General features: G+C 31.7%; 1 long non-coding RNA gene across 4 annotated transcripts; it reads right to left on the bottom strand.

The window, feature by feature from the left end:
- Nucleotides 1-205: 205 nt before the first annotated feature.
- Nucleotides 206-13,364, bottom strand: LOC127712672 (uncharacterized). Of its 4 annotated transcripts, none has more exons than XR_007987236.1 (4): nucleotides 13,000-13,364; nucleotides 6,134-6,273; nucleotides 2,345-2,463; nucleotides 206-521 (listed from the first exon to the last, which is right to left on the bottom strand). It is a non-coding gene; the product is annotated as an uncharacterized LOC127712672 (long non-coding RNA). The 4 variants fall into 4 exon arrangements; XR_007987237.1 differs by having other exon boundaries at nucleotides 6,134-6,270; nucleotides 13,000-13,079; XR_007987238.1 differs by lacking the exon at nucleotides 13,000-13,364 and adding an exon at nucleotides 12,828-12,920.
- Between the last annotated feature and the right edge of the window lie 3,490 nt (nucleotides 13,365-16,854).

The raw sequence follows: 16,854 nt of genomic DNA, 5'->3' as shown, positions 1-16,854 counted from the left end.
GCTCTCTGTAATTTACAACCATTTACTTCTTATTTCATATATGCAAAAATAGTTTTTTTCTCATTTTAACACTGATCTTAAGGTTAAGGCAAAATGTTGACAAACAACAGGCATATACCATTAAAAGATCTCAAAGTTTGGCTGCACAATAAGCTAAAAATTCTTGTTATTTCATTTTTTTATATAAAATTCATTTTAAAACATGCATTTTCATTTTTTTACTGTAACTTGTATGTTGACACAATAATTTGAATTTGAATTGTATTATATTCTGAAAGTACTTGTGGTTGAAAAAATATACACAATTGTTAATTCCAGTTGGTTTACGTTTCTTGAAAACACCACTACTATGACTACATGTCTGTTAATAATGTTTAAGAGTCCTCTTCTGCATATAATTGCTATTTGTACCCAAGGATTCCTTCATACATTTGCACTTCTCCTCCTAAGATGTTGCTCCAATGATAAAATCCTGTAATGCATACTTAGCAATCAGACTCTTTGAATACTTCCTACAGTTCCTGTAATATAATAAAATCAGCATGTTTGTTTCTGTAGTCAAGCAAAAAAGATAACACCAATTTAATCTCCAATGATTACCAAACTTATAATTACCAGATAACTGTTTTGTATTTTAAGCTCAGACATGATCATTGGTGATTTGATGGTGATTTACCCAGTAAAACCCAGTAATTCCCACTGGGCTGGGCAATACTCATAAAACCCAGGTTTTTGCCAACCCTGTTTCAGGAAATTTTGTAGCTCGCTATGCTGTATCAGTTTTGCTCATTGTTGAAAGCTGTACATATGATCATTTACAGTTGTCAATATTCAGTCATTTGGACTCTGGTGGATAGTTGTCTCATTGGCAATCATACCATGTCAAATTTTATAATAAATTACTTATGAAAACAAACCACATTACCTGTATATATAAGTATACTTAGTGCCTATAGAAACACAACTCATCATTTTCAAGCCCCCTTCTTACATGTCTTAGCCCCATTTAAATTACAATACTAACACAGTATGTTTATGGCTCTATGCATTCTGGAAACATCTGGTTACCTGATACTTTTCCAGTTAAGAAATTTGTGATTAGCTTCCATATGGGTATAAATCAAAACTCCAAATGCTCTGAAAATTGATAATCTAGCAGACTGTACATTTTTTAATTACCTCTGCAACGGAGGTGTGGCGGTTCATTATGGTTGAACTTTGCCATGTTAACAAGTTGTACCTCCAAAACTGTAGGAGGAGATAGCCAGACAAACAAAGTATCCTCATCCGGACGGACAGGGGTAAATTGATATTATTCCCCCTCGACTGTTGCTGGGCATAACTACATGTGCTGTAGCATGTGTAAGGGGACCAGAATTGTGTTTTTATTGGCACTCAGTATAAATTTATATAAAATAGATATCACAAGAGACGAGTAAACACGCTGAAATGTCTTGCATGTTTTACTATTCATGATATATTTTATGTTGATTGTTCTAAACATGCTAAAGATATAATTTTACTATAAGTATGATATATAAACTTAACATAACCAATGATCCATGAAAAAAATACTGTCAAGCAAATAAGGACAAGGTCAGAAAAACCAAGCCAGACGGACATGTGCACCTTACAATCATTGCCTACCCCAAATATAGCTGATCTGTTAATTGATTATAGCTTGTATAGTATACAACAAACACAGTGGCAAATCCAGAAATTTTCATAAGTGGGGGCCCACTGACTGCCTAAGAAGGGGCCCGCTCTGGTCAAGCTTCAGTGATTCCCTATATAATCAACCAAATTTTTCCCAGAACAGGGAAGGGGGGAGGCCCCCTGCCACCTAAATCCGCCTCTGCAAACAGACCAAAATATGAAACTTATTATTGACTAATGAACTATGAATATCAGGTCATGGTAAGATGAACCCTGCCCAGACAGACATGTACACCATACAATCAGTTGCAGACAAGACAAAAATGGCCTAATTCATGATAGCAGTTATTGTTTAATCTTGGTCAAGCTATTTTGATAATTTTCCTCAAACTACAAGCATAACATATATACACATGGGAATATTAATATGAAATAAGAATTCAAATCTAAGGAAATCCAAATATAATATTCTATTCTCATAAATTTACATGGACTGAAAAGGGGTAAACAAATCTAACTACATGCCTATTCCATACATGTATATATAGCAGATTAACTTTTCCCTTGATCTGTTGATTGATAGTGTTTTTTTATTTTGTCAGTTTGCGTGGACTCCTTTTTAAATTTGCACAGGATTCGGCATTTTTGTTATACAATTTTGACAGCAAATACTGTAACAAATACATACCAGTTACATGTACTGTATCTATAGGGTCTCCACTACATGTATATCTAATCAAGTCATTCATTTCATCGAAACATATAACATGTATAACTTCACTTCCACTTACATCTGGGGAGCTAATTCTGAAAATTTAAATTCCAGTGATTATTATAAATATAAGACCTGAACCTGATCATGCTGATGAACTGTTTTCCAAATAAAAACATGGCAATACAACTGAAAATTCATTTAGATATATGTCAAATTCACACAGGCAATTGTTTTAAATAAATGTTGATAGTGTCCACATGAGGACACAGATGATGCCCTTGCTTGCAGATCATATAGTTATAAAGGGACATAACTGAAGAACAGTAAAAGTGATGCTACCCAAATTTGAACTTGATCTGAGTTTAGTGGTAATAAGCATTGTATGTAAGTCTCATAACATTCGGTTGAGGCTAACTTAAGTAGAAAACAGAAGCTAATAAAATGCTCCGCAGGGCGCAGCTTGATACGACCGCAGAGGTCGAACCCTGAACAGTTGGGCCAAGTATGGACACAACATTCAAGCTTGATACAGCTTTGCATTTGGATTGTGATTAAATATTTGACACAGCATAGGTTTCTGACACAGAATGAATGTGGTCTAAGAACTTAAAAATTTTAAATTGGACATTCACCTATTATGGTCCAATATCCAAAATCTAAATACATGGTTAGATTCAGCATATCAAAGAACCCCAAGAATTCAATTTTTGATGAAATCAAACAAAGTTTAATTTTGGACCCTTTTGACCTCAATGTGGACAAAGTTGATAACGGGGCCCAAAAATCAAAAATCTAAATACATGGTTAGATTCAGCATATCAAACAACCCCATATATTCAATTTTTGTTGAAATCAAACAAAGTTTAATTATGGACCCCGATTTGGACCAACTTGAAAACTGGGCCCATAATCAAAAATCTAAATACATGTTTAGATTCAGCATATCAAAGAACCCTAAGAATTCAATTTTTGTTAAAATCAAACTAAGTTTAATTTTGGACCCTTTGGACCTTAATGTAGACCAATTTGAAAATGGAACCAAAAATTAAGAATCTAAATACACGGTTAGATTCGGCATATCAAAGAACCCCAATAATTCAATTTTTGATGAAATCAAACAAAGTTTAATTTTGGACCCTTTGGACCTCAATGTGGACCAATTTAAAAACGGGGCCCAAAATCCAAAAACTAAATACACGGTTAGATTCAGCATATTATAGAACCCCAAGAATTCAAGAATAAAACCCCATTGAAATTGGTCAAGAAATAAGCAATTATACGAAGTTCTTTTGCACAATACTGTGCAATTAAATATTTCTTGCTATTGCGCAATACTGCACAATTGACAATTTCTTGCTATTGCGCAATATTGTGCTATTGAATATTTCTTGCTATTGCGCAATACTGTGCAATTGAAAATTTCTTGCTATTGCGCAATACTGTGCAATTGAAGATTTCTTGCTATTGTGCAATACTGTGCAATTGAAAATTTCTTGCTATTGCACAATACTAACTATATAATAATTTACACATCCTGTTTGGTGTGTATCTCCTACCATATTATTATTATTTGCTTTTAAATATAAATCAGAAATAACCAACTTTAAAGGAAAATTTTAAAAGAAAAAAAAAAGGAAAAAAAGAAAAAAAAGGAAAAAAAAACAATCCCCCCCCCAAATTTTTTGAACCCCCTTATGATTCATCACCCCCAAACTCAATCCCAGCCTTCCCTTTGTGGTATGGTACCTTGCAGTACAATTTCAGAGAGATCCATACACTTGAACACAAGTTATTGTCTGGAATTTAGAAAAATGTGTTTTTTGGGCCCTTTTTGGCCCCAAATTCCTAAACATTTAGGACAATTACCCCCAAACTCAAACCCAGCTTTCCCTTTGTGATATGGAACCTTGCAGTACAATTTCAGAAAGATCCATACACTTACACACAAGTTATTGTCCTGAAACTAGAAAAATGCTTATTTTTGGCCCCTTTTTGGCCCCCAATTCCTAAACGTTTCGGCAATTACCCCCAAACTCAATTCCAGCTTTCCTTTTGTGATATGGAACCTTGTAGTACAATTTCAGAAAGATCCATATACTTACACACAAGTTATTGTCATGAAACTAGAAAAATGCTTGTTTTTTGCCACTTTTTTGGCCCCTAATTCCTAAAATGTTGAGGCAATTACCCCCAAAATCAATCCCAGCATTCCTTTTGTGATATGGAACCTTGTGGTACAATGTCAGAGAGATCCATACACTAACACACAAGTTATGTCTGGAAGTTACAAAAATGCTTATTTTTGGCCCCTTATTCCTTTACTGTTAGTACCATAACCCCCAAAATCAATCCCAACCTTCCTTTTGTGGTATTGAACCTTGTGGTAAAATTTCATAGAGATCCATTCACTTAAACTAAAGTAAGAGTGCGAAAACCAATGTGTCTTCGGACGACGCCGGACGACGACGACGACAACGCCAACGTCATACCAATATACGACCACAAAAATTTTTTTGCGGTCGTATAAAAATTCAGCAATTTTTCTATTTGTAAACATGCATAACTCTAGAACAGTTGTGTATAAGTTTCATAACATTTGGTTGAGGCAAACTTAAGTTAGAGAACGGAAACTAAAACTTTTGCAATTTTTCCATTTCTAAAGGGCATAACTCTAGAACGGTTAAAGTGACGCCACCAAAATTCAAACTTGATCTGTGTTTTGTGGTAATAAGAATTGTGTATAATTTTCATAACATTTGGTTGAGGCAAACTTAAGTTAGAGAACGGAAACCAATTTTGGGACGTACGTACAGACGGACAAGGGTAAAACTTAATGCCCCCACCGTTACGGCAGGGGCATAAAAATATTCACCAAGAGAGAAAACAATTAATTTTTCTTTTAACCAATAAGTGAACATCACTAGCAGAATGACTAGTACTAAATTTCTAGATTGAACTGTTGCGCATTTTGTCAGGATCTTTAACAGCTGAGTAAACAGTATTGTTCTGTTCATTGTTGAAGGTCTTAAAGTGGCCTAAAACTGCTTACATCCCCTTCATTTTGACCGTTGCTGATCATGATAGTTTTCTTATTGGCAATCCTACCACATCTCCTTATTTTCAAATTACTAAAAATTATCAATCTGCAACAATTAAATTCTATTTATATACACAGCTACTTTTGCATAGGTACTATTTCTGTACCAAACATATGTAGTACTGGAAATCTACTTTTAATATTCAGTACTATTTTGTTACTTTAAAATTAGTGCAATATTTAGGAAACTTTATTTTACAGTAGCAGTGTACATGTACATTGTATATATATTGATTAAAGGTAATCTGATCATCACTATGAAGCAATGTTCAAAACACTCTGCCATTATCATGATTATCAGAAATCAAATTTATTTAAAGTCCAATGACAAAGTATATGTGCAAAACACTCAAAACTTTTTTTAAGTACCACAATCTGACAGAATTCATACATATACATAATCAGTGAGGCATAAAATGAAGGTCAAAAAGATATACTTTTTGTTGGATGCTACATCATCATTATTAGTTAAATGAATGCAAGACATTGAGTACATGTAGTTACTAGTACATAATATTTGAACTTAAAATAAAGGATAATCTGATTTTTATCAGTCTCTGATCAGAAATAAAGCCACACAACAGCGAAATATATGTATCAGAGATGCACAATCAATCATTGAATATATGTTTAAGATTAATACTTAGCATTGGCTGTCAACGTACATTTTTTGGTACATGTAAAAATGGACTGTCTGATAGGCAAACTCCACATAGAGATTGGACACTACATGTAGGTTACTTCATTAATTCCAGTATCAGTCATTATCAATAGTCAACTCCTCTGCCCATACCTTGTAATACTGCTGAAAGGGAGAAAACAGTACATTTGTGGACGCAATACTATTCAAAGAGTTTTGCAAACAATTAGCTTATAATATACATGTATTTCTTGCTATATGTATTTATATTAAACTTAGAATTGTACTATCAAATATCAACTAGAGGCTCTCAAGAGCCTGTGTCACTCACCTGTATCCACTGTTGTTTTGAAAATCATAATTAATAGTATTAGATACCCTTTTAATGATTTTATTAAATTTGGTCCAGTAGTTTAAACTAAAAGCAGGTCATCCCATTGTAGTCTTACAACAGTAACTGAAGACCCCTTGTCATTATTAAATTAGTTTTCAAGTTGTAACCATTTGAAATTGATTGTTTACAATTTCCCCTTAGACTGTATGGGATTTGCTCATTGTTGAAGGATGAACTGTGACCTGTAGTTTATGTTAACTTCTACATGTATGTCATTTAATCTTGGGTGAAGGGAAATTATACCATATCTTCTTTTATCTATATATCAGTTCAGGTGTATGAACATATACAAATGATGTACAATGTATATTATTCAAGACTTAAATGTTTTGAAACCAGAAAATCCTTCTTTTTTTTTGGCCCCAAATTATTAAATGGTTTACATGGTTTAGTCTGTTACCCCAAAAATTAATCCAAACCTTCTTTTGAGGTATGGAACCTACAAATGACCTATTAAGTAGTACAATTTTATAGTTATCCTACACTTATACACAATTTATTGCCATGAAACATGAAAAATGCTTGTTTTGGACCATAATTCCTACATTTGTTCTCAACAGTTTCTGCTATAAAAAAAAATCATCTGAACTGAAACAAAATTTGAACTTGATATGCAACTTGTCATGGTAAAACTACATGTATACAATAATCATGAAAATTATCAGATCAATATCTTCAAGCATATATAACAATAAAATGCTCTGCTGGGCGCAGCTTGATACGACCGCAGAGGTCGAACCCTGAACAGTTGGAGCAAGTATGGACACAACATTCAAGCTTGATACAGCTTTGGATTGTGATTAAATATTTGACACAGTATAGGTTCTGACACAGAATGAATGTGGTCAAAGAACTTAAAGATTCAGCATATCAAAGAACCCCAAGAATTCAATTTTTGTTAAAATCAAACTAAGTTTCATTTTGGACCCTTTGGACCCTAATGTAGACTAATTTGAACAAGAGGCTGTCAGAGAGACAGCAAACCGGATTTTCCTGCAGAGGTCGAACACTGAACAGTTGAGCAAGTATGGACACTACATTTAAACTTAAAACAGCTCTGAATTTGGATTGTGATTGAATATTTGACACATCATAGGTTTGTGACACAAAATGAATGTAGTCAAAGAACTGATATATTTGAAATTGGACATTTAAATACCTATTATGGTCCAATATCCAAAATCTAAGTACATATTAGAATCAGCATATCAAAGAACCCCAAGAATTCAATTTTTGATGAAATCAGACAAAAGTTTAATCTAGGACCCTTTGGACCCTGATTTGGACCAACTTGAAAACTGGGCCTAAAAATCTAATATCTAAATAGAGTTTAAATTCAGCATTTGAAAGAACCCTATATATATATTTAATTTATGTTGAAATGAAACACTGGTTAATTTTATCCATAATATTTTCTGTGCAAATGGAAATAACTCAAACTGGATAAATAGTTCTCTAAAATAAGATATGATGCATTTTTTCAAATTATAATCAATAATATAATAACAACAACCAGTGATGACTAATTAATATAAGTTCTCTAAAATTAGATATGATTTAACACTCAAACATTGTTAGAATCAGCATATCAAAGAACCAAAGAATTCAATTTTTGATGAAATTAAACAAAAGTTTAATTTAGGACCCTTTGGACCTCAATGTGGTATTATCTTATTAATAATGAAAAGCTCGACCGTTTACAAGTTCTTAAACAGGAGGGGGTGGGGGTGACCCAAAGGGACTCGCCTTATACCCCATGGATTTCATTTGATTTGTTTTATTGTCCCATACAAGAATATATATGGTTTCGGAGATCTTGACCCTTTACAAGTTTTCAAAAAGAAGGGGGTGGGGGTGACCCCAGGGGACTCGCCTAAAATTTTGAGGCAATTACCCCCAAAATCAATCCCAGCATTCCCTTTGTGATATGGAACCTTGTGTTACAATGTCAGAGAGATCCATACACTAACACACAAGTTATTGTCTGGAAGTTACAAAAATGCTTATTTTTGGCCCCTAATTCCTTAACTGTTGGTACCATAACCCCCAAAATCAATCCCAACCTTCCTTTTGTGGTATCAAACCTTATGGTAAAATTTCATAGAGATCCATTCACTTGAACTAAAGTTATTGTGCGAAAACCAATGTGTCTTCGGACGAAGACGACGACGCCAACTTCATACCAATATACGACCGCAAAATTTTTTAATTTTTTGCGGTAGTATAAAAATGAAAGTGAAAAACTGATTGTTTGCGTGAATGTAGCTCTGCAAAATTAAAACAACTTAAGTTATTTTTTCTGAACAGAATATATATTGAACTTGATCTGTGAACTTGTCATAATGTATACATATCTAAATATTATTGTTTATAATAATATTGTTTGTTTGCTATATGCCCTTCTGGGGCCCTAATTTGGTGAATAAAAATATTCTATTTATAAGGGCGAGGGTTTGGATTCCCCTAACATGTTTAACCCCGCCACATTCTGTATATATGTGCCGGTCCCAAGTCAGGAGCTTGTAATATTAATTCAGTGGTTGTCCTTTGTTGCATATATATTTGTTTTTAGCGTTCATTTTTTATACATTAATTATGCCATTAGTTTTCTTGTTTTCTTGTTTTACATTTGTGATTTTGGGGCCTTTTATAGCTGGGTTTGTGGTATGGGCTTTGCTCATTGTTGAAGGCCATACGCAACTATTATCAGCACCCGCTTTGCGCATGCGTCAAATTTGACCACAACTGATATCGATAAATTTACTATAGATTGTTAAAGGAAATCTTAAATTTTGATTAGCTGTCTGTAAATATCATTAAATTTCTTTTTCATTGGCATCAATTTTGAAAGTTCAATTTATAAGCTTTCTACAGATCTAATTTGTATTTTGATAAGGATTGCAGAAGGTAGGGCCTTTCTCAATTAAAGAACACCGGGTGCACGACCTATTACATTGTACTTCATACAATACGAAACCAAAAATGTGTGCACATGGGTTTTCTTTAATGAATTGACATAAAATCTTTATTAGAAACAGCTTCATTCGCATGTATATTTATTCTCTGGTTTTAAATCTATCCAACGATATAAATTTCATATTTTACAATTTTTTTTGAATCAGGGCCTTTTTTATTCAAAAATCGAGATGCGATCATTTTTTGAAGTTGACCAGAAATAATCTAAGTCAAACCAGGTAAATATAATATTCATGGATAAATAATTAACACATGACAATGTGATAACTTCTGTTATTCTCAGTAGACATGAGTTGTTTGTGTTTTTTTTTCTTTGACGGTTTAACAATGTTTAATAGCCTCTTTCTTTTCAAGTTTACTTTATAAATTGTAAATTTCAATGCACAAAAGTTTCAAATGAGAAAAAAAAAAATATTCTCCAAGATAAACCAATTGCCAAAGTCTTAAAAGAATAAGACAAGGGCAGCATATGTGCCAGTGTGGACTATATACGAAAATATTTGTATGTAGTAATGCTAATTTAAAGATTACAAAACGACAATCGCTTAAAATTGAAATAAATTGAACTAAAATATTTTAACAGTTTAAGGAAGATGGGGTGTCTAAATTATAATCCATAGAATTTTTTTAATAATTTGCCAAAATGTAGTTTATATCATGCTTTTTAAAAAAAAATAATAAAAAGAATGGGACACGGGGCTTATTTTCACGCTACAGGTTGTGCAAAATTGACAGATTTTGTAATGATTATGCATGGAAAACCCAATTTTCTGCCATAAAACGAAAACTACACCATAGAATTTTGAGATAAAATATGTGAAGATAGCTCTAATAGTATGGTTTCAGATAAGAAAAATAAAAAATGGGGTCATGGGACCCGTTTTCTTGCTACATAATAAAATAGGTAAATTCCTAACACATTCTATTGTAAAAGTAACTTTATCTGAATTATCTGCCCTTACATTTGAGTTGCCTCCCCTTATATGGCAAAGTTGGAAAAAATAGAATCAAACAAAAGTATTCTGTTTTTTTGTAAAATACAACCATAAATATGATAAAATAGGTCATTTTCTATATTGAAATGAAAATTCTTACACATGAATTACCTAAGTACTCTCAAAATTTGCACCTTTTATTAAAGATCTAGACCGATTGTTTTCTGGTATTTCAAAATTCAAGATGGAGGAAGACACCCTATCTACCTTAAGAAACAAAATTTTAGATACATACATGTACATGTGAATTTACTAGTCTATTGCTTGTTTGATGCACATTCTCCTTTTATACACTTAACTTTTAGAAAAATAAATCGCATTGAACAAAATAAATATTATTTTTAATTTGTCTCCGTCCTTTCAAAAGATTCTATCATGAAAAAAATTTTAATTTTGCAATTGAACATTTATGTAAAATATTTATTAAAAAGGAAACTTATTTTAATTATTTTTCTGTTAATGTAAAGTTTACGGAGAGCTGTCTCATTGGCACTCATACCACATCTTCTTACATTTACAAAATTCATAAAAAAAAAAATGTATATTGTACATTTTTTGTACATGTATTTGCAGAATTTGAAATTTTTAATTTATCAAATGAATAAGATAATTGGAATCGTTAAAATTCAGAATTATACTTGAAAACAGATGCCTGCGACCCCTGTTGTTTCGATTAGCATGTTTTCTAAAGATATCCGTGTGAAGTTCACAAATTTCAACATGTATTTGGTCACCTGGTGTGAATTTCAGATAAAATTGTCAAGTTCAAATCTGTGGTTAAAACTTTCCTTTACATATCAGTTATATTATTATCTGGGCAGGGTACTCCCCCCTCCCCCCCTTTTTTTATATTATACTCTGAACATTATTGTATACACTTTTTCTGTGGGACTTTCTTTATGTAAAACAAGATAAAAATCTACGTTGTCTCATATTCGGATTTACGTCGAAAGAAAGGTTTAAGATATATCAAAATCGAACAACATCGTGTGAACATTTCTATTGATGACTATAGTGAATCATTTTTCGATTATGTATTTTGTTATTACATGAATTACATCTATCCATATTTTGATTGTCAACTCATTGCATACTTCTCTAAAAATGATGTTACTGAAATCAAGAATATTATATCTAATATAATATAACCTCACAATTACAACCCTCTTGCTTTTGAAATTGTTAAAGAACAATTTTAATTTTATGTAAGTGCTTTTATAAACTATAACAAGCCAACGATTTAATGATAGATATATATACATGTATATATGTTTGGTTATCATAATCTCGTATTTGTCCTTTTTCGACTTTTTATTTTGTATGTTTGATATTCGGTAAAATAGAATTTTATCTTTTGGAAATAAAGTCAGTTTATACAACTCGTATTCATGTGGAACCTAGCATGCTACGTATATATACAATGTCATATGGTTATAATATTGTTTACTTAGTGTTGTCAAATTATTAACGAGTGTCAACATTGTCTTTACAAACTCAGCATGTTGTCTTGATAAGATATCACACACAGAAAAGACTGATCAGACGGATAAGAAATTAAAATCATGCGCGATAACTTGTACTGGCTTACTCTGAGGATAATAGTTGGCCATGCTGTACAGTGACCTGTAGCATTCTCATTGGCAATCATTCCACATCTTCTTTTTTATACTGTATCGTTTTGTTGTCATTATTGATTTATACCATTTGTAGTTTTCTGTAATCTAAATATGCTGGAATAAAAAAAATTGACACAATTCAAGTCAATTGTGTTGCTTCTGATATGACGTTAAATCTAATGTCAAAGTGTATGTATTAGAGTGTACATTTTGTACAACAGATTAGGTACATTGTATTTGATCTGGCTTTCAGTTACTGCTAGCAAGTCCGGAAACTTGTCAGTGATTGTCTTGTGTCATGTATGTGATAACTGCAAGTCAGCCAAGTGTTTGTTATCTATATAACTTTTGAGTTAATCATAGATAAGATAGTAATACGTATGATTTGAATCATACACAAATAAAAAAAGAAGTGACAAATTTATACTGTATAAGACTCAGTCAGAATTTGACATATCCATCTCCATTATTCATAAATATTTTTTGATCTGCCATTATCTGGGAAGTTGCGACACTTTAAGAATTCGATATGAGAAACTAAATCATGAATGCGTCTTAAAAGATTTAAGTATCCATATGAACATTGAAAAATTATAAGCAGGTAATGAACTAATAAGTTGGTAGTTTAACTTTAGTTTGTTCAAATTGTTAAAAAAAATCGATAGCTTAAGACCCCTTGACTTCGTGAATAACAGAATGCAAGCTACGTTACTGTATACAAATAATAAAATAACTTACAATTCAACTGGAATTTGAAATTAGATGCGTTAGGTCCTATGGGGCGAACGTGTATAAAAATTATTTGGGAGCGAACGAAAACGATACCAAAATCGAAGTTGAAAACCATTCTCATTCAGTCATTGCAGATTTCTGTTTATTCCTGCACTATTAAATCATTTGTTTGAGTTACCTGTAGTACATCCTCGAGTATTCATTGATTCATAGCTCCTTGGTATTGTTTGTCTTGTTAAATTAACTGAAACAAGTACTGTTCACTCTGTTGTTGACAATCGGCTGACGGCGTTCTTCTCTTTAAGACGCGTCATAATCTGTATCTTTCAAGCGTTTTAAAAAAACCCGACTCCGGACGAGAGATTCACGGATATTGTCCTGATCTGATGTTCAAAGTATTTCTCCATGTGAAAAGTGAAAAATAGGTACCTGCTAGTTCCCCCATTCCTACTATACAAATCCTTGGAACATATAACAAATTATTTTGTTAATAAGCATCCTTTACATAGGAGCACCTCCACATGGAGCTGTTAGTTAATTAAACCCTTACAACTATTTAATATATATATTTATAAAATCTGGGACTATTATACTAACTTAGTATAATAGTCCCAGATAAAATATAATAAATATAATTTCAATTATGACTGTGATTTCATTGTGTAAAAGAATATATATATATATCTATACAAAAGTAAAATGTTTAACCTTAATTCAATGAGCAAGCCTGGTCTAATTGGCAATCATTTACCACACATTTATTAAAGCTTAAAGAATGTAAGTTTTTTTTAATAATAAAGTGTAAATGTAACCAAGGAATTGTATATTTAAATATACAATTCCTTGATGTAACCATTCATTTTTCTGAATAAAAACATTAATCTAAGAATACAGGGACGTAAAATTGTTTTGTAATTTTAAAATGTGTCCCAGTGCAACAATTGATCATGCAATCTTTCAATTTCAAAGATTATAAACAAAATTTGCTTCTTGTATAGATGTCATGTTATAAAAAGCAATACAAAAAATTTTATACTGCACTTTCAATATACTTAAAAAATTGATAAACATTCAAATTTACATTTATTGACAAAATTTAGTACATATAAAATTCTTTTCTGTATTCTTACTAGTTTTTATTCATATATGTCCTAATGTTAAACTTATGTGCGATTCAATGCTCACAAATTTTCTTGACTTATAAGTTTGAGGAAAAGTTTTATGCACAGTAAAAAAGGGAGATAACTCATGTTTGGAAGTTAATGATATATATATGATATATATTATCCTTTTTTTCTTTGCAATAATGGGAAGTAAAGAATCTATTACAGTAACAGTAATCTATTTCATAAGTTGGAGTTACCTCCCACATTTTTTAAAAGTATAAAAGTAAAGAAGACATAAGATGTGTGAAAGTAATTAAATTTACTACTTAATACTTATAGAAATATTACTAGTAAATCAAATTAGTTCATCAATATAATATAGGCATCTAGGAATTTGAAATAAGAGATACACATGTATACAAAATTCCATCCTAATGACTCTACTAGAGATAAATATAAACAGTGATAGAAAATATAATTCAAAACCAACATGTTTTTGTAGTTGCATCTAACCCACTATCAAGGGAGATAATTCATGCTTAACAAAAAGATAAATATTTATCATTTACAATGATTGTATGTCCAAATGTGTAAATCTTGAGAGACAAAGAATAACAGTTTTTAAAATGATTCAATTTTGCAAAAAGAAAATTGGAATGAATAATAGCAAAATTCAGGTGAATTTGTTTCTCATGTTACAAAAATTTAACTCAATAAAGTTAAATTTCTCTTATGAATTCATGGTTTAATTCAGATAAAATGAAACATAACATTTTCACATGAGTTTTGATTCATGTTAATTTCATGTGAAATTGTTCACGTGAATTTAACGTGAAATTTTTCATGTGAATATATCATGAAATATTCACATGAATTTAACGTGAAATATTCACGTGAATTTCACGTGAAATACTCACATGAATTTCACGTGAAATATCCACGTGAATTTCACGTGAAAATAGAATTTTTCAAATTAAATTAAGATTTCCATGGAATATATGATACATATAATACAAGATATTAGAGGTTGACAAAATGTTTGATTTTCGGTTATTTTTTTTTAACTTAGACACCATTTATATTTTTTCACGTGAAATTCACATGAAATGTTTTACGTGAAATTCACGTGAAATAATTTCACGTGAAAATTTAACGTGAATTTCACGTGAAATCACTTCACGTGAAATTAACGTGAAATTCATGTGAAATTCATGTGAAATTCATGTGAAATTCACGTGAAATGAGATTCACGTGAAATTCACGTGAGCAAAATTTGGCTGTGTACATCTACTGTAACCTCATGGACAAATATTTTTCATGATGCATATGAGCCTCTAAAAAAATCTGCTGTTCATGAAGTACCATGTTGCCTTGATTGAACACTTGTTCAATTACTGCCCAGTTCCACTGTTCAGATTTATAAACAGCAAAAAAAAAAGATTAATCAGAAGTGATTAGTGATGCATGTATCAGAAAACAATTAACACGTTGCTTCATTGTATTCATGGAATGTCGAATCGTAGAGACAGATTGGAAATCTTCCTGGAACATTGTTCAATGCGGACTTATATATATAAAGGCGGATGGCCATTTGTCTTGGCTCTACATGCATAGAATGATGTACAGAAATACTTAATATTTTCATTATCATCTGCTTCTTGCCATCTGTGTTATCATTTTGTTAACTTATGTGTACCATGTAAGGATAGAGTTGCACCATTGACTAACTATACCAGGTTGGCATACATGTATTTCTGGTGAAACAATTGACAGAGTGCATGTCCATAAAACGGTTACTAGTATTACTAGATGTAAGTATGAAACGCATTGTTATATTTTGGTTAGTACTGGGATATATCTTGTTCTATACTAATATTATTAGTTATAAAGTTAAAACAATTATACGAACAGTTGTGCTGGCGCGTACTGTATTGGTTAAAGCATCAGAGAATATATTTCAAAGCATTAGGTTATGACGAATTAGCCAAGTTAGAAAAAAATGCTGAATTAGGAAAATTTTCGTACTATGTGACAATTCTTTAGCCGTAGTTGAACTCCTGTTGTTGTCAATATTGTCCACGGCTGCTGTTGTAAAATCACCAGCATTCGCGGAAGGCTCCACATATTCAATACTGAATGTGTCATAGATGGAATCTCCTAGTACTGTAGATAGATGGATAATTGGACAGTTTGTCATTAAGTACCTCCTTTACTGGTCCTAGCATCCAGTAGAAGGGTCATATACATTAAGAGATGATTATTTTGTATATCTTTTGATGATTCAAAAGGCAGTTTAAATTCCCCACTTTTTTTTGGTCAAAAGGTGTATAAAAGGGCAACTTTTAATATATAAACCGAAATACTGACTCCTGCTCTGATGATACCGCCAGGGACTTATATTCCACCAGCACCGGTGTCCACCGAATGCAGTAAAAAATAAAAACAACAATTTATTAGTTTCATGCGTCGGAAACGATTTGCTGGATTTACCTTCATCAGGAACGCTCAACGCCGAATATTTGAAGCCAAGAATGTATAAGTATCGAAATAATAGTTGAAGAGCTATATGACAAACATGGATCTAAAAAAAATGTTAAATCCATCTGAGGTCAGCTTTGCCTGAGGGAGTCGGACCCTTAGTTTCTTTATAATTTCTAAATGTATCAACCGACAATGTAAGAAAGATTTGTTATAAATCATTGATATTCGTTTAGTGTATCACAAGTGTAGAAAATAAACATTACAATAATAATGTTAATTTTGGCATGCAATTTCACTTACCTTTCTGATTTTCAAATAATCACGAAACTGGAGCTAGTATTGAAATTTGAATGTCATCAAAACTAATAATAATTTACACAGTGAAATATTCCTATTGCTTATTATATTTATTAATGTTAATATGCTTTTATTGATCATATGTCAAT

Source organism: Mytilus californianus, unplaced genomic scaffold, assembly GCF_021869535.1.
Source record: "Mytilus californianus isolate M0D057914Y unplaced genomic scaffold, xbMytCali1.0.p SCAF_8, whole genome shotgun sequence".
Lineage (NCBI taxonomy): Eukaryota > Metazoa > Mollusca > Bivalvia > Mytilida > Mytilidae > Mytilus > Mytilus californianus.
This window is presented reverse-complemented; position numbering and strand designations above follow the sequence as displayed.